We start from the raw sequence: 23,784 nt of genomic DNA, 5'->3' as shown, positions 1-23,784 counted from the left end.
ATTTCCTGTGCTGAGGGCCCTTGTGCGCTGAGACTTCTTATCACATGAGCCACTAGGTTAGAGCCTGAACCTATTTCCAGAGTGCTCATTACAGGTGCTTTGGAAGGAGGTCCGAGCTTTGGAATAGGAGACTGAAGTTCTGGCTTGAATTTTGGCTTTGCCCTGAGTAGCTGTGTAACACTGCACAGGTTAATTAACTTCTCTGAGTTTCCATTCCTGCATCTGTAAAACAGGAATCACAAACAGGATGCCAACAGAGGGATGAGCTCAGGCCTCAGAGTTGGACAGAGCTGCATTCAGATGCCAGCTCTGCAGATTGCTAGCTTCGGGATCCCACCAGAGCCTCCGTGGATGGGAGAGCCAATATCTGCCTTCTGGAGTTCTTGTAGAAAGTAAAAGAGATGATGTATGTACCATGCCTGGCACATGGTTAGGCACTGAGGAAATGTTTTTGAAGACTACAAAATAAGGATAAAACACATGATGTATCTACCTCCATGGATATTTGAAAGGATCACATTAATATATGTGAAAATACACTGTAAACTATAAAATAATATAAATGTTATTATTTGGATTCTTTTTCTCTCAGATCATTTTACCCTATTTACTCTCTCCAATTTCTTATTTAGAAAATTTCGGCCAGGTGCAGTGGCTCATGCATGAGTCACTATAATGGTTAATGGTATGTTATGTAATCCCAGCACTTTGGGAGGCCGAGGCAGGCGGATCACGAGGTCCAGAGATTGAGACCATCCTGGCCAACATGGTGAAACCCCGTCTCTACTAAAAATACGAAAATTAGCTGGGCGTGGTGGCGCGTGCCTGTAGCCCCAGCTACTCGGGAGGCTGAGGCAGGAGAATCACTTGAACCCAGGAGGCAGAGGTTGCAGTGAGCCGATATCATGCACTCCAGCTTGGGCAACAGAGTGAGACTCTGTCTCAAAAAATAAATAAATAAATAAAACAAAATAAAATAAAAATTTCATACCTGAAAAAAGTTGGAATAGTAAACATCCAAATATCCTTTTCCTAGATTCACCAATTATTAATAGTTGCTTCTTTGCTTGCTCTATCTCTATCTCTATTTCTATTTATATACCTATCATCTATGAATAATTTGTTTTAGCATTTGAAAGTAAGTTGCAGATATCATGAGTCGACCTTAAGTACTTCAGCACATGTCTCTTGAGAATAACAGCATTCTCCTATACAACAAAGTACTATTAATACCATATTAGTAGGCTTGGGCTGCTATGCCAAAATGCCATAGACTGGGTGACCTCAACAGCACACACTTATTTCTCAAAATTCCAGAGGTTGAAGGTGTAAGATCAAGGTGTCAGCTGATTCAGTTCCTGGTGAGGGCCCCCTTCCTGGCTTACAGATTGCAGATGGCTGTTGTTGTCTTCTTCTTCTTCTTTCTTCTTTCTTCTTTCTTCTTTCTTCTGTCTTCTCCTTCTCCTTCTCCTCCTCCTCCTCCTCTTCTTCTTCTTCTTCTTCTTCTTATTATTATTATTATTATTATTATTATTATACTTTAAGTTCTGGAGTACATGTGCAGAATGTGCGGGTTTGTTACATAGGTATACACATGCCATGGTGGTTTGCTGCACCCATCAACCTGTCATCTACATTAGGTGTTTCTCCTAATGCTATCCCTCTGCTAGCACCCCCGACAGGCCCCGGTGTGTGATGTTCCCCTCCCTATGTCCGTGTGTTCTCATTGTTCAACTCTCACTTATGAGTGAGAACATGCAGTGTTTGGTTTTCTGTTCTTGTGTTAGTTTGCTGAGAATGGATGGTTTCCAGCTTCATCCATGTCCCTGCAAAGGACATGAACTCATTCTTTTTTATGGCTGCATAGTATTCAATGATGTAATGTGTCACATTTTCTTTATTTAGTCTATCATTGATGGGCATTTTGGTTGGTTCCAAGTCTTTGCTATTGTGAACAGTGCTGCAATAAGCATGTGTGCGTGTGTCTTTGTAGTAGAACAATTTAAAAATATGGAACGCTTCAGGAATTGGCGTGTCATCCTTGTGCAAGGACCATGCTAATCTTCTCTGTATCCTTCCAATTTTAGTATATGTGCTGCTGAAGCGAGCACGTTTTTTGTTTGTTTCTTTGTTTGTTTGTTTTTTGAGATGGAGTCTTGCTCCATCACCCAACCTCAAGTGCAGTGGCACAATTTTAGCTCACTGCAGCTTCCACCTCCTGGGTTCAAGCGATCCTCCTGCCTCAGCCTCCTGAGTAGCTGGGATTACAGATGTGCACCACCACACCCAGCTAATTTTTCTATTTTTAGTACAGATGGGGTTTCACCATGTTGGTTAGGCTGGTCTCAAACTCATGACCTCAAGTGATCCACCTGCCTCAGCCTCCCAAAGTGCTGGGATTACAGGCAAGAGCCACTGCACCCAGTCAGCTGTCTTCTCACTATGTCTTCACGTGGTGGAGACAGAGAGAAAGCTCTGACATCTCTTCCTGTGTTTATGGGGACACTAATCCCATCACAAGGGTCCTGCCCCTTACGACCTCATCTAAATATATTTCTCTCCCAAAGGTCTCATCTCCAAATACCACTACACTGGGTGTTAGGACTTCAACATAATGCGTTGTGGGAGAACGCAAACATTCAGTTCATAATAATTACCAACAACTTTAACATCAATACAGTAATATTATCTAATACACAGATATTCAAATTTTATACTCAGTATTCAAATTTTAAATATTCAAATTTTAAATTCAATATTCAATTTCAAATATTCTATACTCAAATTTTATTTTGATTGCATGTTGAAATGAGAATACATTGATTACGTTGGGTCAAAATACATTATTAAAAATTAGTTTCACCTGTCTTGTCACTTTTTCATGTGGCTTTAAAAATATTAAAATTCCACCTTTTGCCTGAATTACATTTCTATTGTACATCACTGCTCAGAATATTCCCTCTCACATTTTGTTGTTGTTTGTGACATGGGCATTTTTTTAGTCCAAGCCAATTATCTTGTGGAAGGCTCTACAATATGGCTTTGTCTGTTTCCTTTTGACTAGATTCTGGTTAAATCTTTCTGACAAGGATATAATGGAAGTGATGTGGAGACTTGGCATCAGGGGCTCACTGTGTGAGTTTGCCCCATTGTTGGGAATGCAAAGTTTTACTACTTGGTTAAAGTGGCCTCTGCCACACGTAAAGATTCTTTTTTCCCACTATCGGAGTGGTCTTTTGAAACCACATAAGCATCCTGCTCCTACTTACTCAGTGGTTTTAGCATCTAATGATGCTTGTTGCCTGTATCAATCATACATTAGTGATTGCAGAAATCACAGGTGTCTTAACTTTTCATTTTAATTGGCTTGACTGATTTCCTATTCTAGTTTTTTATGCTAATACATGATATGAGCAATTTGCTGCTTTTTTTTTTTTTTTTTGGAGACAGTTTCCCTCTGTTGTCCAGTGTGGAGTGTAGTGGTGCCACCTCTGCTTCTCGCCTTCTGGGTTCAAGCGATTCTCATGCCTCAGCCTCCTGAATAGCTGGGATTACAGGCACGTGCCATCATGCCTGGCTAATTTTTGTATTTTTAGTGGAAACGGGGTTTCACCATGTTGGCCAGGCTGTTCTCGAACTCCTGACCTCAAGTGATCTGCCTCCTTCAGCCTCCCAAAGTGCTGGGATTACAGACGTGAGCCACCACACCTGGCCCAATTTGCTGCTTTCTAAGTCTGATAAGACTTTTATTTTGACAATTACTTTTATTTGACGAAGACTTTTATTATGACAATTTATTTTACTGGCTACATAGCATTCTGTTGTATAAAATGTAGAATACGATATAGTTGAATCTCTGTTGATGATTATTTACATGTTTTCTAATTTTTTGCAATTAAAAATATTGATTCTATGAACATCCTTGTACACTGTCCACCCAGTCATTTCCTGCCTTGAAATATATCCCTAAAAATGGTGTTATTGAGTATGTTCAGTCAAATTTTTGACACATATAGTCAGATTGCCCTCCAGAAATATCACACAGTTCACACTTCCAGTGAATCAGCCAGGATGCTTTCAGCTGCAAAGGAACAACAATCTCAACACAGATTGGCTTCCATAATAAAGACATTTGTTTTCTCATAGAAGCCAGAACTCCAAATGAAAGGTGCTACCATACACTCCATTTTCTCCTCAATTTCATTTTTTAAGAAAAGCACTAGCTGTAACCCGTTAAATAGACTTCATGACTCACCAGGGGATCATGACCTACAATTTGAAAAACACTGCTTTAAAATACTCGAATTGCTCTCTGGAACTGGAGATAGGTGGCTACCTGAACAAATTCTGACTTTTGTTAGGAGTGGAGGAATGGATGTTCATCACCTTATCTATTTATCTACACGGATGGCAGAGAACACCGTCCCCCAGGCCCTTCTCACCCTGAGTGTAATTTGGCTCCCCTATCTTTGCCAATCTAATAAGTGAATTCATCATCTCTCTTTTTAAAATTTCATCTATTTAACAGTGAGATTTCATGGATAAACAATATTATATAGTGCCAGGCTCTGGTAAGAGGCCTGCCTGGATTCATAATCTGGAAACTTCACTTATCACCTATGTGACTTAGAGCAAGTTACTTAGCCTCTCTGTGCCTCTGTTTTCCATCTCTAGGAGGATAATAATATCTACCTCATAGGTTTGTCATGATCATTAAAAGAGATAACTTGGGCTGGGGTGCAGTGGCTCACGCCTGTAATCCCAGCATTTTGGGAGGCCAAGGCGGGTGGATCACCTGAGGTCAGGAGTTTGAGACTAGCCTGGCCAACATGGTGAAACCCCGTCTCTACTAAAAATACAAAAAATTAGCTGGGTGTGGTGGCACACACCTGTAATCTCAGCTACTCGGGAGGCTGAGACAGGAGAATTGCTTGAACCCAGGAGGCGGAGGTTGCAGTGAGCAGAGATCACACCATTGCACTCCAGCCTGGGTGTCTTGAAAAAAAAAAAAGAGATAGTTTGTATAACGTGCTTAGCACCCTTTCTGAAAATGTGTTTTGGAAAAACTTTTTTTTCATTTATAGGTTTCTGTTGCCCTATTAGGATGATGTCTGAATTTGAACCCACCACACCAGGGAAAAGAAGTCGACAAGATTTGAGCTGTGCAGAAACAGCTGTGCCCTGATTACCCCAGGCCCTACACAGCTCATGGTATATGGAATGCAAGGGAAGAACTGTTTGCAGGGCACAGGGTGGACAAGGCCCTGCAGCTCTGCGAGACCAGGAAGGCGCCATGGATGACTCTGGCTTCCAGAAGTTTAATAGGAAAAAAAAGGCAAGCAAACATTAAAAGAGAAAATGCATGCAGCATGCAGCGCACACAGCTCCTTTTTCTTGGCGTGCACCTGGTCCCTGCAGCCACTTGGCCAAGTGCGGTGTCTGTCTTCCTTCAGGTCCTCTGTTGGTGTGCACTTCTCGAGCCTAGAGCCACGTCTTTTCGTCTTTGGACAAGTGCCAGCGCCTTTTCTGACACATTGTGAGTGCTGAATAGATAGTAAATGGCTGACTGAACAAATGCAATTTACAACTATATAGTGGAAGATGTGGAAGTAATTGGGGTGTAGTTTTTTTTTTTCTTGGATTATCCGTTTTCTCTCTGGGATCCATGGTGGTTTATATACGAAATCTCAAGGTCAATGTCTCCTTAGTTGGGGAGCCTAAGTAGGAAAAATAGGAAATGGCTAAAGCATTAAGAAAAAGATAAAGAAGTGTTACATGTTCTTATGAAAACATAGACAGTGTAAAGACAAAGCCTGCAGGACCCTAATGAGCTAACTGCAAAGGGGCTATAAATGCTACATGGTGTCTATCTGCAAGCCAGGGCCATCTCAGGGTCTAAGACCTTTGACGTTGCTGTCATATGAATGTGTGAAGATAGGTTTCAATTGAGACTGATTAGAAAAGATGCCTTGCCCCTAATTGAAAATTGGACAAATGATAAGAGCAGGTAAATCACAGGAGACACAAATTCCCCCAGAAGCTGTAAAATGCTAGATTGACACCAATCACCCAGACAGTGTCATAACTGTCATCATCAGTTTTGTGACAAGTGAACAAGATTATTTGAAATCGTGGTTGGAATTATAATAATAGCTAACATTTATAGTGTTGTCTGTCCCTGTCAACCTCTTTCCCCTGGTGTGACTTTATCCCGATACAACAACGGAAATCCATAAATGAAAAATAATTGTTTTCTGAAATGCATTTACTGTTAAGCACCTCATATTAATTACCTCTTTTAATATTCATCTATAAGGTAGATATTATTATTCCCATTTTAGAAATGATGACCCAGATGAACAGAGGTTAAGTAACTGCTCAAAGACACATAGCTAAGTAATGGTTGCAGAGTATGAATTCGGGAAGATCTCTCCCAAGAGACTGCGCTATGTGATATTGCTTGCCAATGAACTCTCACAGGCAGATGAAATAAAAAGGCAGGTATTTTCTGAAAAGCAAGCCCACTCTATAGTGTTAACTCAATCTGGAGTTATTCCCCAGATTAGTGATACCAGTTTTAGGGTACTGGTGATGATGCCGAAATTTCCAGGGACCTTAAAACACACTTGGGAGTTGGGGGAGCCATTTTTTCAACCTCCATTGTGGGAAATAATCAAATCTTAGTCATCTCTAGTGTGTGACTAATACCCATTGCCAGAGCTGTTCCATTCTGCTGCAGAAGCCACTGTAATGACTAAGCTATCAAGATGGTTTTTTTTCCTAATGACATTTGCTGCACAGGACTAAATTCTATTAAGCCAGCCTTTTCGAGTCTGGATCTGGAGGAGTCATTGTATCACTGTCTTTGAAAATTAGGCTAAAGGGGGTGGTATCTATTATTACACCGAGGCTCTAGTTTCCCTCCTCCTAGGATGCCTGACCTCTCCGGCCCATTCCCGTCTCTTTCTTACTGAACCTGCTGTGCCTGTCTTGTGGGAGCCAGCATGACCTCATCGCCCTGAGCAGGGGAGTGTTGGGCTGGGCCAGGGCCCTCTCCGTGCCCTCCCAGGCAGAGCCTCCACCCTGGGTTTTACAGTTACTCAGGGGCCACAGAAGATGGATGGTGCTAAATTAAGGCAGCAAACCAGAAAAAAAAACCAAGGACCCATCATTCAATACACCAATGCTTTTATTTTAAAGCAGACACTAACTGAGGCCGTTTCTGACTTTGACATCCTATAATTACGATCCTGAGAAACATTTATTTAGACAACAACACATAAATTAGTTGATGACTTCTCTTGTTACTTATACCTCACAAAGGTCAGAGATACAGAGCCAAGAACAATTATCTTGTCACTAACTTAAATTCTTTTGGGTTCTAATTATTGGGGTATTTAGCGTCTTCCCAACTAAAACGCCAACCTTTTCCCCAGCTTCTGAGAATAAAGAAAATCTGATTCACTCCCCTGCTTAAAACCCACGAGTCCCTTCATCTCCAGGGTGAAAGCCAATCCTTTTCTCATAGAACAGTCCTTCCTTATCCATTCCCTGCCTACCTCTTTAACCTTACCTTTTATTATTTTTTTAAATTGACAGATAATATTGGATGTATTTATCACGTACAGCATGATGTTTTTTGTTTGTTTGTTTGTTTGTTTTGAGATGGAGTCTCGCTCTGTCACCCTGGCTGGAGTGCAGTGGCCTGATCTCTGCTCACTGCAAGCTCCGCCTCCTGGGTTCATGCCATTCTCCTGCCCCAGCGTCCCGAGTAGCTGGGACTACAGGCGTCCGCCACCACGTCTGGCTAATTTTTTGTATTTTTAGTACAGACGGGGTTTCACCGTGTTAGCCAGGATGGTCTCGATCTCCTGACCTTGTGATCCGCCCGCCTCAGCCTCCCAGAGTGCTGGGATTACAGGCCAGCATGATGTTTTGAAATATATCTTTCAACATCACTCACCTCTGTCCCCAGGTAAGTCTCAGCCAAATGGCACCAAGCTCTCTCTGTCTCTTGGTGGTCCCAGGCCATCCGCTTGGCCTTGAAACACCCCCTCCCCACCCTGACCTGTCCACCCTTACCTGGCTGACCCTTCTTGCTTCTGTCCCAGCTAAGACATCATTTCCTCCTGGAAGCTTTCCCCACTTTCTCCAAATACCCACATATGTGGGTGCCACTCCTGCAAATTCCCACAGAAGAGCTCAGCAGCTGTCATGGTGGATTATAATGGCCCCTGGATTTGTCTGCCTTTCTCATCACTGTAAGTCCTTGAGAGCAAGGGCTGTGTTATCTTCACTGTCGTAGTCCTAATACCCAGCCATTTTGTCTGGCACACAGCAGAAGCTTCATAAATATTTGTGGCTCAATGTTATTCATGCCCATATGATTTTTTACGTTTTTTGCGATTTAGAATGTAGCTATCCATTCTCTTGTTAAACTCTCTGCCACTTACTGAAAACAACCAAGTGACTCATAGTTTCTCCCACTCCAAGCTGATGCCTACTCATGCCATCCAGAGGGCAGTCCCCACCCGCCCAGCCCTTCAACACACACTCTGAGCCAAGCCTCCATCATACTCTGCTAGAACTTGAATTGCCACATTGAGGGGTTGGATTTTATTCAACAAGAAGGGTGAGTCAGTGGAAGTTTGTTTAGGACCAGGGAGTGTGCGCTTACAGCCAAGATGCATGTTTCTGTGAGGTGCAGAATTGATTGTGGGAGGAAGGGAGTCTGCTTAGGGAACTGTGACCGTGAGCAATGTAAATTAGGCTACTAGGGAAAGAATGGAGAGGAGGGACCGGATTTGAACTGAGAGGCAGCACTTGGCAATTGACTACATGTGGGGGCAAAAGAAAGAGGCTCCATGTTGATTTCAAACTCTTAGGTCTAGAAAACGGGAAGGTAGGTGACACCACTAACAGAAGTAGAGATCACTGGATGGATTGTGCGAGGTGCTTGGTTTTGCTTATTTGGAGAAAAGAGGAATGTATTGATGTGCTAGCAGAGCTTTCAAGTTCTAAAGATCAATTATTCAAATAAAATTAGAGATATCATTTATGACCAGGCACAGTGGCTCACGCCTGTAATCCTAACATTTTGGGAGGCCAAGGTGGGCAGACCACTGAGGTCAGGAGTTCGAGAGCAGCTTGGCCAATATGGTGAAACCCCATCTCTACTAAAAACACAAAAATTAGCCAGGTGTGATGGTATGTGCCTGTAATCCCTGCTACCCAGGAGGCTGAGGCAGGAGAATTGCTGGAACCCGGGAGGTGGAGGCCGCAGTGAGCGGAGATTGCGCCACTGCACTCCAGCCTGGGTGACAGAGCAAGACTCCATCTCAAAAAAATAAAAAAATAAAAAATAAAGTTATAATTTATTAAGTGAATACTCTGAACCAATCATTTCACAAAATTAACATCTAAATGCTTACTACAACACTAAGAGGTGGATTCTATGATTCTCCCCATTCTATGGATAAGGAAACGGAGGCTGAAGTCACGTGACCACATTCACACAGCTGTTCTGAGTGGCAGAGATGGGATTCAGCCCAGGCTTTGTGACCCAGTGTCTTCAGTATGTGGGACTGAGGCTCAAGAGACAGCTTGGAGCTCTCTATAGACTTCAGTGTGGTCCGCATTAGGAAGTTAAAGCATTCAGATGGGACGAGGCTGTCAAGGGAGAAAACGTGCAGAGGAAAGTTGAGAACCACGTATAGAAATGGAAGACTAAGAGTGAGCAGGCAAAGGGAAGAAGAGGAGCCCGAGGTAGAAGTAAGCAGGGGCAGCCCAGAAGAGGAAGTGGGTAAAGCATCCTGGAATAGGATGGAAACAGGTTTTAGAAGAAAGTGATGAGTGTCACCTGCTGTAGAGAGATGTCAAGAAGGGAAAGTCCTTTAAGGCCATGGGTGTGTTTATTATGTATTGTTTGTCGATTGATCCGGCTAATAATCAGTATGTTTGCCTCCTTAATGTTCTAGGGCATCTACCGTGCAGAAAGCAGAGAAATGTCAAGGAACCAATTTGGGTAACATCAGCAGCATTGGTAGAATTATACCTAGAACCAGCACAGAAAGATAGAGGGAAATTTGTGCTGTGGTTTCCATGCTTCAAATATGCCAAGCTGTGGCAAGTATAATCATTAACGCTGCTTGAAACCCACAGGGAGCACTCCCGCGTAGCTAAAGCCTCAGTATTGCTTTCGGCTTGAACTCACAACCTGAAACAGCCTTGAATCTAGTATACTGTGGCACCTAAGATCATTTGCCAATGGTCCAGATCTTATTTCAAGCTCCTCTTTCAAGCACCAGATGACCTGGAGTACGGCCATTTCCAGAACTAGCTGGAACTATTTTTCATCTAGGACCATTCAAATAAGACTTTAATGCAATATCAGAATTTACAAACTCAGATCATTCTCTTCCACTTTGCCAGTTGCTAAGTAATCTTTCGAGGTTCTAAAACTCAGGGACTTTAAGATGATCTCTGTTGACACTGGAAAAGGAGAGGTCTCTTTCCTCGTCCTTGGCTAAATAATAGATGAACTGGCATCTAAGTTGCTAAGACTGAACTCCCATTAGAGGCTTAAATGGCCTCAAAGTGTGTGTCCTGGAGAGAAGAGGCAGGACATACTGATAGTCTTGAGGAATTGTAGAAAGTTGAAACTAAAAGAATATCAAAAACTATCTAGCTTAAGCCCTCATTTTGCAGATGAGCAAAAAAGAGGCTTAGAAATATTAAGGGCTTTGCTCCAGTCTCAGAGCCAGTTAATACCAGTACTAGGACTAGAACCAAGTCTCTTAACATTTAATCCAGTTCCTTTTCCACAATACTATTCAGAAAACAAACATTCATTGATCTGCAGATGTTCGTCCTCTTGCGTTCCAGCATTTTTGCAGCTAATGCCACTTACCGTCTCCGTGAGCATGTATTTGTGCCTCAGGCAAGAGAGAAGGGAGGCTGACAGACGAGTTCTTCAAATTATATTGAATGAAGACCTAAAGAGTTTCCCAAGAGGTAACATGAGCTCTGAGGAAAGACCACCTGGGCTTTGGAATTATTCACTCTTGGTTTTAATCCTGGCTTCATCATTGTCTAATTTGTGACACTGGGCAAGTTATATCTTAAACTCTGTATTAGTTTTCTATTGCTGTTGTATGAAATTACCACAAACCTAGTGGCTTAAAACATCACAAATTTATTCTCTTACGGTTGTGGAAGAGGTCCAAAATGTGTCTTGCAGGCTACAGCAAGGTGTCAGCAGGGCAGGCTCCTTCAGGTGTCTCTAAGGATGAATTGTTTTCCTGCCTTTTCCAGCTTCTGAAGGTCCATTCCTGGGCTCATGGTCCCTTCCTCACGTCACTCTAACCTCTTGCTTCTGTCATCACATCTCCCACTACTGACTTTGACCTTCTTGATTCCCTCTTTATTTATTTACTTAAAAAAAATTTCTTTAGAAACAGTCTCACTCTGTTACCGAAGCTGGAGTGCAGCGGTGCAATCATAGCTCACTGCAGCCTGGGCTCAAGTGATCCTCCTGCCTTGGCCTCCCACAGTGCTGGGATTACAGGCATGAGCCGCCACACCTGGCTTTGACTCCTTTTTTTTTTTTTTTTTTGAGATGGAGTCTCGCTCTGTCACCCAGGCTGGAGTGCAGTGGCCCAGTCTTGGCTCACTGCAACCTCCACTTCCCGGGTTTAAGTGATTCTCTTGCCTCAGCCTCCCGTGTAGCTGGGACTACAGGCATGTGCCACCACACCTGGCTAATTTTTGTATTTTTAGTAGAGATGGGTTTTCACCATGTTGGTCACACTGACCTCGAACTCCTGACCTCAGGCGATCCGCCCGCCTTGGCCTCCCAAAGTGCTAGGATTACAAGGGTGAGCCACCACGCCTGGCCTTGACTCCTTTTATAAGGGATTACATGTGATTACAGTGGACCCACCCAGCTAACCCAGTATAAATAAGCTCCCCATCTCAAGATGTTTAGCTTAATCACAATGACAAAGTTGTTTTGTTTTTTTTTGCTGTTGTTTTTTTTGTTTTGTTTTGCCGTGTATATTCACAGGTCCTGGTGATTAGGATATGGACATCTTTGGGGGTCATTATTCTATCTTCCACAAACCCTATGAGGCTCAGAGATAAGTCTGGAGCTAACAATTCCCATCTAGGGCTGGGTGCAGTGGCTCACACCTGTAATCCCAGTACTTGGGGATGTTGAGGCAAGAGGATCGCTTCAGCTCAGGAGTTCGAGACCAGCCTGGGCAACATAGTGAGACTCTATCTCTGCAAAAAACCATTTAAAAAGTAGCTGGGTGCGATGTGCACACCTGTGGTCCCAGCTACTTGGGAGGCTGAGGCAGGAGGATCACTTGAGCTCCGGAGGTCGAGGCTGCAGTGAGATATGATTGCACCGCTGCCCTCCAGCCTGGATGGCAGAGCAAGACCCTATATCAAAAAAGAATTCTCTTGCATCTAATAGTGCTTGGACATCACTTCTTATAAGAAGACTTTCTTGGGACCCCAAAATCAGATTAGATTCTCCTCCTATGTGCTCCCATCACCTTCCGGGGTCACCTCTTACTGGAGCCCTTATAAAACCACATTACAGTTACTTGATTATGATTACGTCTTCCACACTAGTCTTTTTAACACCAGAGAGTAGAGACTGTGCCTTATTTATTTTTGTTATCTCCTGCCCCCAACATGGTGTCTGGCACTTGGTAGTTGCTTAATAAATATCTGTTGTCATGAGGATTAAAAAAGACCAAGTAAAATGCCCAATGGGGCCGGGCATGGTGGCTCATGCCTGTAATCCCAGCACTTTGGGAGGCTGAGGCAGGTGGATCACCTGAGGTCAGGAGTTCAAGACCAGCCTGGCCAACCTGGTGAAACTCCGTCTCCACTAAAAATACAAAAATTAGCCAGGCATGCTGGCAGGTGCCTGTAATCCCAGCTACTCTGGAGGCTGAGGCAGAAGAATCATTTGAACCCAGGAGGCGGAGGTTGCAGTGAGCTGAGATTGCGCCATTGAGCTCCAGGCTGGGCAACTAGAGTGAAACTCCATCTCAAAAAAAAAAAAAAGCCCAATGGTACCTGGCTCAAACAGGTATTCAATAGATGGTGAATTCTTTTGCTAACAGCCATTATTGCCAAAAAAAGTAGGAGAATTTCTTTTTTCTTTTTATTTTACTTTAAGTTCCAGGATACATGTGCAGAATGTGCGGGTTTGTTACATAGGTATACATGTACCATGTGATTTGCTGCACTTATCAACCCATCATCTGGGTTTTAAGCCCCGCATGCATTAGGTATTTGTCCTAATGCTCTCCCTTTCCTTACCTCCCCACACCCTGACAGGCCCTGGTGTGTGATGTTCCCCTCCCTGTGTCCCTGTGTTCTTATTTTTCAACTCCCAATTATGAGTGAGTTCATGCAGTGTTTGGTTTTCTGTTCCTGTGTTAGTTTGTTGAGAATGATGGCTTCCAGCTTCATCCATGTCCCTGCAAAGGACATGAACTCATTCTTTTTTATGGCTGCATAGTATTCCATGGTGTATATGTGCCACATTTTCTTTATCCAGTCTATCATTGATGGGCATTTGGGTTGGTTCTAAGTCTTTGCTATCATAAATAGTCCTGCAATAAACATATGTGTGCATGTATCTTTATAGCAGAATGATTTATAATCCTTTGGGTATATACACAGCAATAGGATTGCTGGGTCAAATGGTATTTCTGGTTCTAGATCCTTAAGGAATCACCACACTGTCTTCCACAATGGTTGAACTAATTTACACTCCCAAAAGTAGGAGAATTAGGAGAATTTCTATGGATGACAAGTGAAATGCCTCCATCCCGACAGGGAAAGTACAAGAAAGCATGTCTTCTAGCTTAGAGACAAAAACCCTTTAAGGCAGTCAGAGCCAATGGCATGGTTTACCTTTTCTGTTTTTATTATAACATTGTTTTGCCCAGAACCCACCACCCATTTGGTGAGGAAAGTGTGCTGGCTGACTTTCAGAGGCAAGTGGGGCAGGAACAGGTGAAAAGGAAGGAATCTACTCTCAGTATTTCATCATCAACTGGGCAGAACGGAGCCTCAACCTGGATCTGCCTTTACCTCGTCAAGTGCTTTGAACTCTTGGCTTATGCCACATTTTCTCTCAATGGGCCACACTTGCTTTCTTTACTGACATTTATGCCTAGTGCAATGGAGAGACAAGAGGATGGGCAGCAGGCCAAGTAGTTCTGGGTGGCCCTGTAGTGCTGGACTCACCGTATTCTTGGACTTGCTATCTGACCATACGCAAGTCACTCCTCTTTCAATTTCTGCACCTATAAAATGCATGACTCACCTCACAGACACCGAGAAACTCAAAGTGTTTCTGTCTTTAAAGGGAAAGAGTTATTAAAAAAAAAAAAAAAAAAGCTACTGTAGATGTACCTATCAGGCTATTACTAGACCAAAGCTAAAGCCAAGGCCAAAGCCAGCTTTGATTTCATTTCAAAGCTTGGAGCAAGGAACCTAATGTCAGAAATTTAAAGAAACATGCTGTTTAAAGTAAGCCTTCCCAGCCTGCAATTTAGATTCAGATTCACACACATCCCACAGTGGACACCTTAGTTCCCCTACAGATACACACAGTAGGACTTGAACCAGCAACTTTGCCTTTTTAGCTAAGCAGTAATGTATTGATTGCACTTACAGCCAGAGCCTGATTGGCATACCGGCCATATTTGCTGACAAAATTCAGTCACGTGGTCTGCAAAACGATGTTTTAATTATTTGTGAATTTATTTCTATGAGAAGTTTACAAAGGAACAAATATTAAACCAAATGTAGTTATGCATTGAACAAGTCATTGTATTTAAGAACAAATTGTATACTCAGGCCATCCTGAGCTCCTTAAAGACCACTGTGTTTTATTTACTTTTAAATCCCCATCTTTAAAATACCCTTAAAAGAGTTGGCGATCAATAAATGTTGACTGACTAATTAGTTATTCCATCAAATACGATTTCTATAGTCTATTGCAGGGATAAAAGGGAAATAGAAGATGTAGTCTTTGCCACCAATTGGAGCCGATAGGGCAAACAGATTAAAGAAACATACAGCGAAAGGACATTGCACAGTGAAAACCAATTTGCATTTATATGGAACTTGCCTGGTTTGGCAATATTGATCACTCATTCATTTAATCTTTTATTTTTATCATTCAATAAATATTTTGTAAGCACTTTTCAATGAGATAAAGAAGAAGGCCACGTTAACTCTAAATTATGCTCAGTTCTTGAGTCTTCTTTGACTAAATAGGCAAGAAATGGGCAATTCCATGGACAGTGCCCAGAACTGCTACTTTAGAGAAGCAAAGAGATACTACAAGAGTTCAAGGGAGAAAATGGATCCAGTCTAGGGATGACAGGTGGGTCCATCTCAACCACCAAAGAGCACCTGCTTTCAGTGACATCATTTCAAACATGAAGAGTAAAGAAGGGAAGGGCAACATGGAATTTAGGAAAAAAGAACTCCTTCCAAACTCAGGAACTTTAATAGTCCATAAGCAGGAATTTTGACAAATGCTTTTGACTCAGAGATTTAGAATCATGGCTTAATAAAACTAATAAACTAAAAACCAATAAAAATAACACAAATGACCTTCTACTGTGGATAAAGGCAACCCCACTATCATTCATTTCACTAACAGCTCTGTCCAGAGGAATAAAATTCACCTTCAGCCCCCTCTTTACTGTGGATTCCTGAAACTGTGGCCAACCAACTCCCAACTGCCCAATTTCTCCCGTGTCTCCGGTGGGGTTCTCAAGAAGCAGGAGGATTCTTGAGCAAGTGATTCATAGGGGCAGTGTTCTCAGGAGGAGGGGAGTGAGGAGGCAAGAGAGCACAGGGTGGGGAAAGTCAAGCAAGGATGTGGTGTCATCTGGAGACCAGCTTCAGGCTGATCCCTTCAGGGAGCTTGGGAAACCCAAAGTGCACCACACAGGCAATGCCTCCTTGATGCTGGGGGCCGAGCTTTTGTATGTCTGGGCCAGAATGCATTTTGGGAGCCATGACTCTCAGGAGAAGGAGGGGCTGTGAGTTGTCATCAGCTAGCCCTCACAGCAGCTGGGGGTAAAAGGGACCTGGATGGGGCACTCCTAGCACCTACCATGGTGAAATATACGAACCGCTGAATACAAGTGAGCTCAGTGAAGGGAGATGCTAATCCCCAAACCATACATCTTGCCATTATGTTGTAATAATAAGTAATTCAAAATCAAAGCTGTTTCTACATCCCCCAAGCACCTCAGACTCAATATATCCCAAACCTAAGTGTCACCTCACGTCCCCCATGTCACCAAACTGTTTCCCTGGTGTTCTCTTTGTCGATGAGATTCCATCATAATGAGGTCACTCAAGCTACTGACTTCTCTCTCTCTCTTTTTTCTCTCTCTCCAATCTGTTCCACATTTAATCAATAACCAAGTCCTACCAGTTTTACCTCTTAAAGGTTCTTAAACCTATGCCTGACTCTCCCTCTTCATTACCACTGACCTAGGGCAGATCCTGATCATATCTCACCAGATCTCCCTGCCTCCAAACACGTCCTCCCCAAATCCAACACCTCCCACCCCATTCCTGGCTAAAATGTTCAGTGATCTCTTTCTGTAGAAATGTCCAAGCTACTGACCTTAACTTCCAGCAGCTTCCCTGAACAGGCACCAGCCCATCTCGCTGACTTATTTTTCAGCACTTTCTGACTTGCACTTTATTTTCTAACCACACTAAACTGCTGACTGTTGTCTTGCCCACAGAATGCTGCTCTCCATCCAGGCCTGGGCTGATACTGTTCCCTCTTCTGCTAATGCCTTTGTCCTCTTTATCTGGCTCACTCAGATCAGATGGCACCTCTCCAGGAAGCCTGCTCTCCTCCTCCTCTCCCTCAGACTGGGTTCAGTATCCTTCCCCTGTGTGGTTTTTCTTTTTTTTTTTTTTTTTTTTTTTTTGAGACAGAGTCTCACTCTGTCGCCCAGGCTGGAGTGCAGTGGCGCGATCTCAGCTCACTGCAAGCTCCGCCTTCCAGGTTCACGCCATTCTCCTGCCTCAGCCTCCCAAGTAGCTGGGACTACAGGCGCCCACCACCATGCCCGGCTAATTTTTTGTATTTTTAGTAGAGACAGGGTTTCACCATGTTAGCCAGGATGGTCTGGATCTCCTGACCTCCCACCTCAGCCTCCCAAAGTGCTGGGATTACAGGCGTGAGCCACCTCGCCCGGCCCCCCTGTGTGGTTATTCATGAGTGTGTTCAGTTTGTAATCATTCATCAGATTGTGAATATAAGATGCCACCACGCCTGGCTAATTTTGTATTTTTAGTAGAGACAGGTTTTCTCCATGTTGGTCAGTCTGGTCTTGAACTCCTGACCTCAGGTGATCCGCCCACCTCAGCCTCCCAAAGTGCTGAGATTACAGGCATGAGCCACTGCACCCAGCCAACATAATCGTTTTTTAAAAGTTATATTTATATAGACATATACATGTAGATACACACACACACACACACACACACACTTTTTTTTAACTTTTTTTTTTTTTTTGAGGCAGAGTTTCACTCTTGTTGCCCACACTAGAGTGCAATGGCGCCATCTTGGCTCACTGCAACCTCCGCCTCCCGGGTTCAAGCAATTCTTCTGCGTCAGCCTCCAGAGTAGCTGGGACTACAGGCACGCACCACCACACCCAGCTAATTTTTGTATTTTTAGTGGAGACGGGGTTTCACCATGTTAGTCAGGCTGTTCTCAAACTCCTGACCTCAGGTAATCCACCCACCTCGGTCTCCCAAAGTGCTGGGACTGCAGTGTGAGCCACCGTACTGGCCTATATTTTAACTTTTATTCTAGGTTCAGGGGCTCAGGTGCAGATTTGCTATATAGGTAAATTGCGAGTCACGGAGGTTTGGTATACAGATTATTTCATCACCCAGGTAATAAACATCGTACTAAATAGGTAGTTTTTTGATCCTTATACCTCTCCCATCCTCCACCCTCAAGTAGGCCCCGTGTTTGTTGCTCCCTTCTTTGTGTCCATGTGCACTCAATGTATATAAACATAATCTGGAGTGAAAGAAGCCAGACACAGCAAAGTAGATTCGATCTGATTTTATGAAGAGAGCTTCTAAGAGTCTGGTCATGTTCTGTTTCTTGATCAATGTGTTGTTCATGAGGTAGCAGTGGCTTAAATGAAAGGAATGTTTTGCTCACCATTAGGCCATTTAGACATTGAGACAAAGTTACCAGGGAAAGTTGTCTAAACTTCTTTCCTGAAAATCACTGTGAAAAATTGGGAAGGCAAATGTCCCATAAATATTCATCCAGCTTCAATATTAATTATCTCCAGAGAGAATTTCTTCTGCTAATACTATGATATCAACATTTCTCATTTAATACTATTAATCATAATGCCTTCATGATTACATTGCATATGTAGTATATGCTTACATATCATGTGGATTTTATATTTGCATACACCCACTTTCCTCTCCAGCTTAATGAATATCAATGATTGCAGCCTCTTAGCAATAAAGGAGTGTCACTTCTCATTCACAGATGAGGAAATTGAGGCCCACTATCAAATAGACGGTTACCGTAGAACTGGAGCAAAATTCAGGTCTTCAGGCTCCCAGTCCATGACTCTTTGGAGCACACATAACTACATAAAATGAGAAACTTTGTTTCTACTTGGAAACATAAACAATGATAATCCTAATTGTTACTAAAACTGTGAAAGGTTTTTTTTTTCCAAGACAGTAGGACTGCATGACTTAGCTTTATGTTATAAAATCATGATATTGCACCCTAAGATAATGACCCTTCTTTGAGACATGATTCAGGTGTCTCTGCAGAAACTAATTTCACAATCCAGTATACTTCATAGGAATTTCGGAAGAAATTAGGTAAATTAGCAGAGAAAACATGAACTTGTCACCTCAAATATTGACTTAAGCGCTAACACAAGTAATCTTACCTTATAGAGCTGTGAGACTTCAAAAGCAGAAGTGAGGTTACAGAAGAGCTTAGTCTAAACTTGTCCCCTCCTTCCCCATTCCTACTTCTGCTTCTGTGGATATTCCTCTTTTTTGGTAATTTTAGAAAAACAAACAAACAAAAAAAAACACAAGGTAGTTCACATCCAGAGTCTTCCTACCTCTGAAACCTCTGAATGTAGCATTCACTGCGCTGAGAGCTTTTCCCCAGGAAGTTGGGCTTTGCTCTCACCTGGTCACCTTTCAGGAATCCCAAAAATACAGGGTCTGTTTTCCCTGCAAAAGAACAGTATGTGCAGGTCACACATACTGTATGTGACAGGGTTTCATCATGCTAGCCAGGCTGGTCTCGAACTCCTGACCTCAGGTGATCCTCCCACCTTGGCCTCCCAAAGTGCTGGGATCACAGGCCTGAACCACCACGTCCAGCCTTTTATTTATTTTTTTGAAACAAGGTCTCACTCTGTTGCCCAGGATGGAGTGCAGCAGTGTGCCATCACGGCTCACTGCAGCTTCGACCTCCCCAGGCTCAGGTGATCCTCCCACCTCAGCCTCCCAAGTAGCTGGAACTGCAGGCATGGGCTACCACACCAGGCTAATTTTTGTACTTTTTTGTAAAAACAGGGTTTCACCAAGTTGCCCAGGCTGGTGTCAAACTCCTGGGCTCAAGCATTCTGCCTGCCTCGGCCTTCCAAAGTGCTGGGATTACAGGTGTGAGCCACTGGAGGGGAACCACCCCATCTTTTTTTTTTTTATTTTTTTTTTTTTGTTGTTGTTTGTTTCTTTTCTGTTTTGAGCCAGAGTTTTGCCCTTTCACTCAGGCTGGAGTGCAATGGAGCAATTTTGGCTCACTGCAACCTCTGCCTCCTAGGATCAAGTGATTCTCCCATCTCAGCCTACCGAGTAACTGGGATTACAGGTGCCCACGACCATGCCTGTCTAATGGTTGTATTTTTAGTAGAGACGGGGTTTCACGATGTTAGCCAGTCTGGTCTTGAACTCCTGACCTCAGGTGATCCACCCGCCTCGGCCTCCCAAAGTGTTGGGATTACAGGCGTGAGCCACCGCGCCCAACCTTTTGTTGTTGTTTTGTGAGATGGAGTCTCGCTGTGTTGCCCAGGCTGGAGTGCAATGGTGCAATCTCAGCTCACTGCAACCTCTGCCTCCCAGGTGAAAGCAATTCTCCTGTCTCAGCCTCCCGAGTAGCTGGGATTACAGGCACACACCATGCCCAGCTAATTTTTGTATTTTTAATAGAGACGGGGTTTTACCATGTTGGTCAGGCTGGTCTCAAACTCCTGACCTCAGGTGATCCACCTGCCTTGGCCTCCCAAAGTGCTGGGATTACAGGTGTGAGCCACCACGCCTGGCCACAATGTAACCATTTTTAAGTGTACAGTTCAGTGTCATTAAGTATATTCACATTCTTGTGCAAACCTCACCACTATCCATCTCCAGACTTTTTCATCTTCCCAAACAGAAACTTTGTACCCACTAAACAACTCCCCATCCCCCTCTCCTGGCAGACCCTGGCAACCACCATTCTACTTCCTGTCTGTATTAATTTGACTACTCCAGGTACCTCATATAAGTATAATCATACAATATTCGTCCTTTTGTGACAGGCATGTTCTACTTATCATAACGTCCTCAGTGTTTATTCATGTTGCAGCATGTCTCAGAATCTCTTCTCTTTTTAAGGTTGGATAATATTCTATGATATGGATACCTCACATTTTGTTATATTAATCCGTTGAGGGACACTGGGGTTACTTCCACCTTTTGACTACTGTGAATAATGCTACTTTAGACATTACTGTACAAGTATCTATTTGAGATTCTACTTTTGATTCTTTTGAGTACATACCCAGAAGTGGAATTACTGGATCACATGGTAATTCTATGTTTAACTTTCTAAGGAATGGGCTTTTTATAGCAAGAAAGGGTTCTGGGGTGTCGGGGGTGGTGAGGAGGAGGGATGGTAGTTCCGAGAATCGAGATTACTTCAACATTCGTAAGAACCTCAAGGATGGCAGGTTGGAGGGATCTGAAAGTTAATGTAGCACAGCTGCCTTCTAACACCTACAGACTCGCTTCTGTGCGGCTTCCTTCTATGGCTGAAACGCTCTGAGGTCTCCCTGTGCTGCCTTTACCTCTCGTGGCCACAGAGATACCGTGAATCTGTCTGCTTTGTGACAGCCCTCAGGCGTCGGAAGACAGCTTTCTTGTCTCTCTGTCTTTTGTCTTCTAGAGAAAGCTTTGTGCTTTAATTTTTTTTTTTTTTTTTTTTGGTAGAGACGAGGTCTTGCTATGTTGCCCAGGCTGGTCTCAAACTCAAGGCCTCAAGTGATTCTCCTGCTTCAGCCTTCCAAGTGCTGAGGTTACTGGCATGAGCCACCATGGCCAGCCTGCTGTTTTTTAACTGTTCCTCCTATGACTCAGTTTTAAGACTCCTTATCCTAGGTACTCTCTGAATGAGTTAATTTCTGTACAATACTTATAAGAGTGGTATTCTAAGTGGAATGAAATACCCCTGGCAAAGTCCAAGCAGCATGGCCTAGAGAGAGTTTATCACTTCCTTTATTCTAAATCAGGGCGTCAAATGACTGCTTGGGCAGGGCGGAGAACAGACAGGTGCAAGTCAGGCCTCTGTGAGACAGCTGGGATTGGTAAAACCCAGGGTTAAATGGGAAGCATGTTGGCTTGCAAAGGTATTTACCTGGACAACAGCAGCCCCAACCAGAGAGAGGATTTACCCCAAGGACAAACCATCCAGCCCACTGTTTCCTTTATTTTTTGATAGGTAGGTAAAAGGTGGATGAAGGACTGCAACCATCACAATGTGGCCTCACATGGAGCTTGCTTTCGACTAAAACCCTGAACACCTTTTCCCACAAGTGCTGCAAAATACCTCCCACCTATGCTTTACTCAAACCATTGATGTTTTCGACTCAACGGCAGGGCCCGACATGGCACTAACCTCTACTAAATGCATTGTTAGAATGATCTCATTTCTTTAACCCTTCAAGATTTGTCTAGTCTTATTCTGCCATCCTGTGTATTTAGTCCGTCTCCCAACTTCATATCTTAGCTTGTCAATGCTGCTTAGCAATGACGAAGGAATTTTAGGAGCTTAATTGACTTTTTCAGTCCTCTCCATAAAGTAGTGCGGTATGTACCACCTCAGCTGGATAGTTGCTCTTATATGTTTCATATTCAGCTGATTTCTGAACTCTCCCAAACAGCCTAGCATAGAATGAAGCCTTGTGAAGGATCACAACTTGAAGTCTGTCTTACACTTCACAACTTCCCATAACTTCTGACATATTTTTAATATGCCATTCTCTCTTCTCTAATAAGAATGGCAGACAACCTGTGAGTAGGCTATAATTTTTAATGAGTTGCTATGTTTGCCTGTGGATATTTTTAAAGGAATACAGTAACTCTTTAGGAGACAAATGCTTTTTTCCTCCTTGAATAGAATGCCAAGTAAAATTTGGGTAAATTTATAAATATTTCTTTTTTTTTTTTTTTCGAGATGGAGTTTCACTCTTGTTGCCCAGGCTGGAGTGCAATGGCACGATCTCCACTCACCGCAACCTCCGCCTCCCGGGTTCAAGCAATTCTCCTGCCTCAGCCTCCAGAGTAGCTGGAATTATAGGCATGCGCCACCACATCCGGCTAATTTTGTATTTTTAGTAGAGACGGGGGTTTCTCCATGTCGGTCAGGCTGGTCTCGAACTCCCAACCTCAGGTGATCTGCCCGCCTCGGTCCCAAAGTGCTGGGATTACAGGCATGAGCCACCGCGCCTGGCATATAAATGTTTCTTTATCAAATAAACATGGTGGGGGCAGTCAGACCTATATTATCCATCTAATTTTTCTTTTTGCCTTGATTACCAGTAATCTAGGCCAAATTCAGAGCCTAGATAATCAGCTCATCTCAGGCAATTTGTTATATTCACCCCATTTACAGAGCCCCTAGTGTATTTTTTATCTTAAATTACCCTAGTTTTGGAATCAGTATCAACTTTCTCAAGCCAGTTAGAATCACTCTGCACATCAGAAGAATGTTTAAGTAAACGGTAGCCACCCAGAAAGGATTTCTGTCTTCCAAATGAATCATTTGCATCCTGTTCATTAACAAGGGCCTCTAAGTTCATAATAAGGCCAAGATATATTTTTTTTCCAAAACATCTTGAAGAGGAAATATTAATTCAGTACATCAAGTTATGATAGGTGATCTAACAACATTAGTAGAATTAAATGAGGCAGGAAGTACCATGAGAAATGCAAGTAACACTTAGGTAAAGCCTTCACAGCTCTTCAAAATGCTTCAGGGGCTTTTTAATAATATGTGTTACCGCATGAAACAGAGCTAACCAACATTTCAAAGGAAACAAGGCCTTTTTCTCCTAAAGGTATACATTCACAGTGACTTTATTATCCACAGCATTCAGCCAGTTTTCATGTTGGATAGATAAAGAACTTTCTCTCAGTACCTTTGACCCTTAACATCTCTGCTGGGTGTGAGTTAAACTCAGCTGATATGAGAATAGTAAATACAGTCAAACCCACACTCATTACACTGAGTGCAGCTGGGGGAATTCATCGACATGGCCTAAACAGTGATAAAAAGGGACTGCAATAATGATGTATTGGAGAAATATTTATCAAGAACTCAATACCTACATGGTACATAATATACTAGAATACATTTATAAATATTTGTTGAGGAACTAATTATAA

The 23,784-nt window shown here is 43.0% G+C and overlaps 1 non-coding gene across 1 annotated transcript; it reads right to left on the bottom strand.

Moving 5' to 3' along the window:
- Positions 1-2,004: 2,004 nt before the first annotated feature.
- LOC129459019 (U6 spliceosomal RNA) lies at positions 2,005-2,111 on the bottom strand. Its single transcript, XR_008649838.1, has one exon. It is a non-coding gene; the product is annotated as a U6 spliceosomal RNA (small nuclear RNA).
- Positions 2,112-23,784: the final 21,673 nt, after the last annotated feature.

The sequence above is a fragment of the Symphalangus syndactylus genome, chromosome 19, assembly GCF_028878055.3.
Source record: "Symphalangus syndactylus isolate Jambi chromosome 19, NHGRI_mSymSyn1-v2.1_pri, whole genome shotgun sequence".
NCBI classification, from domain to species: domain Eukaryota; kingdom Metazoa; phylum Chordata; class Mammalia; order Primates; family Hylobatidae; genus Symphalangus; species Symphalangus syndactylus.
Note: the sequence above shows the minus strand (reverse complement) of the source record. Positions and strands in the feature narration are given on the sequence as shown.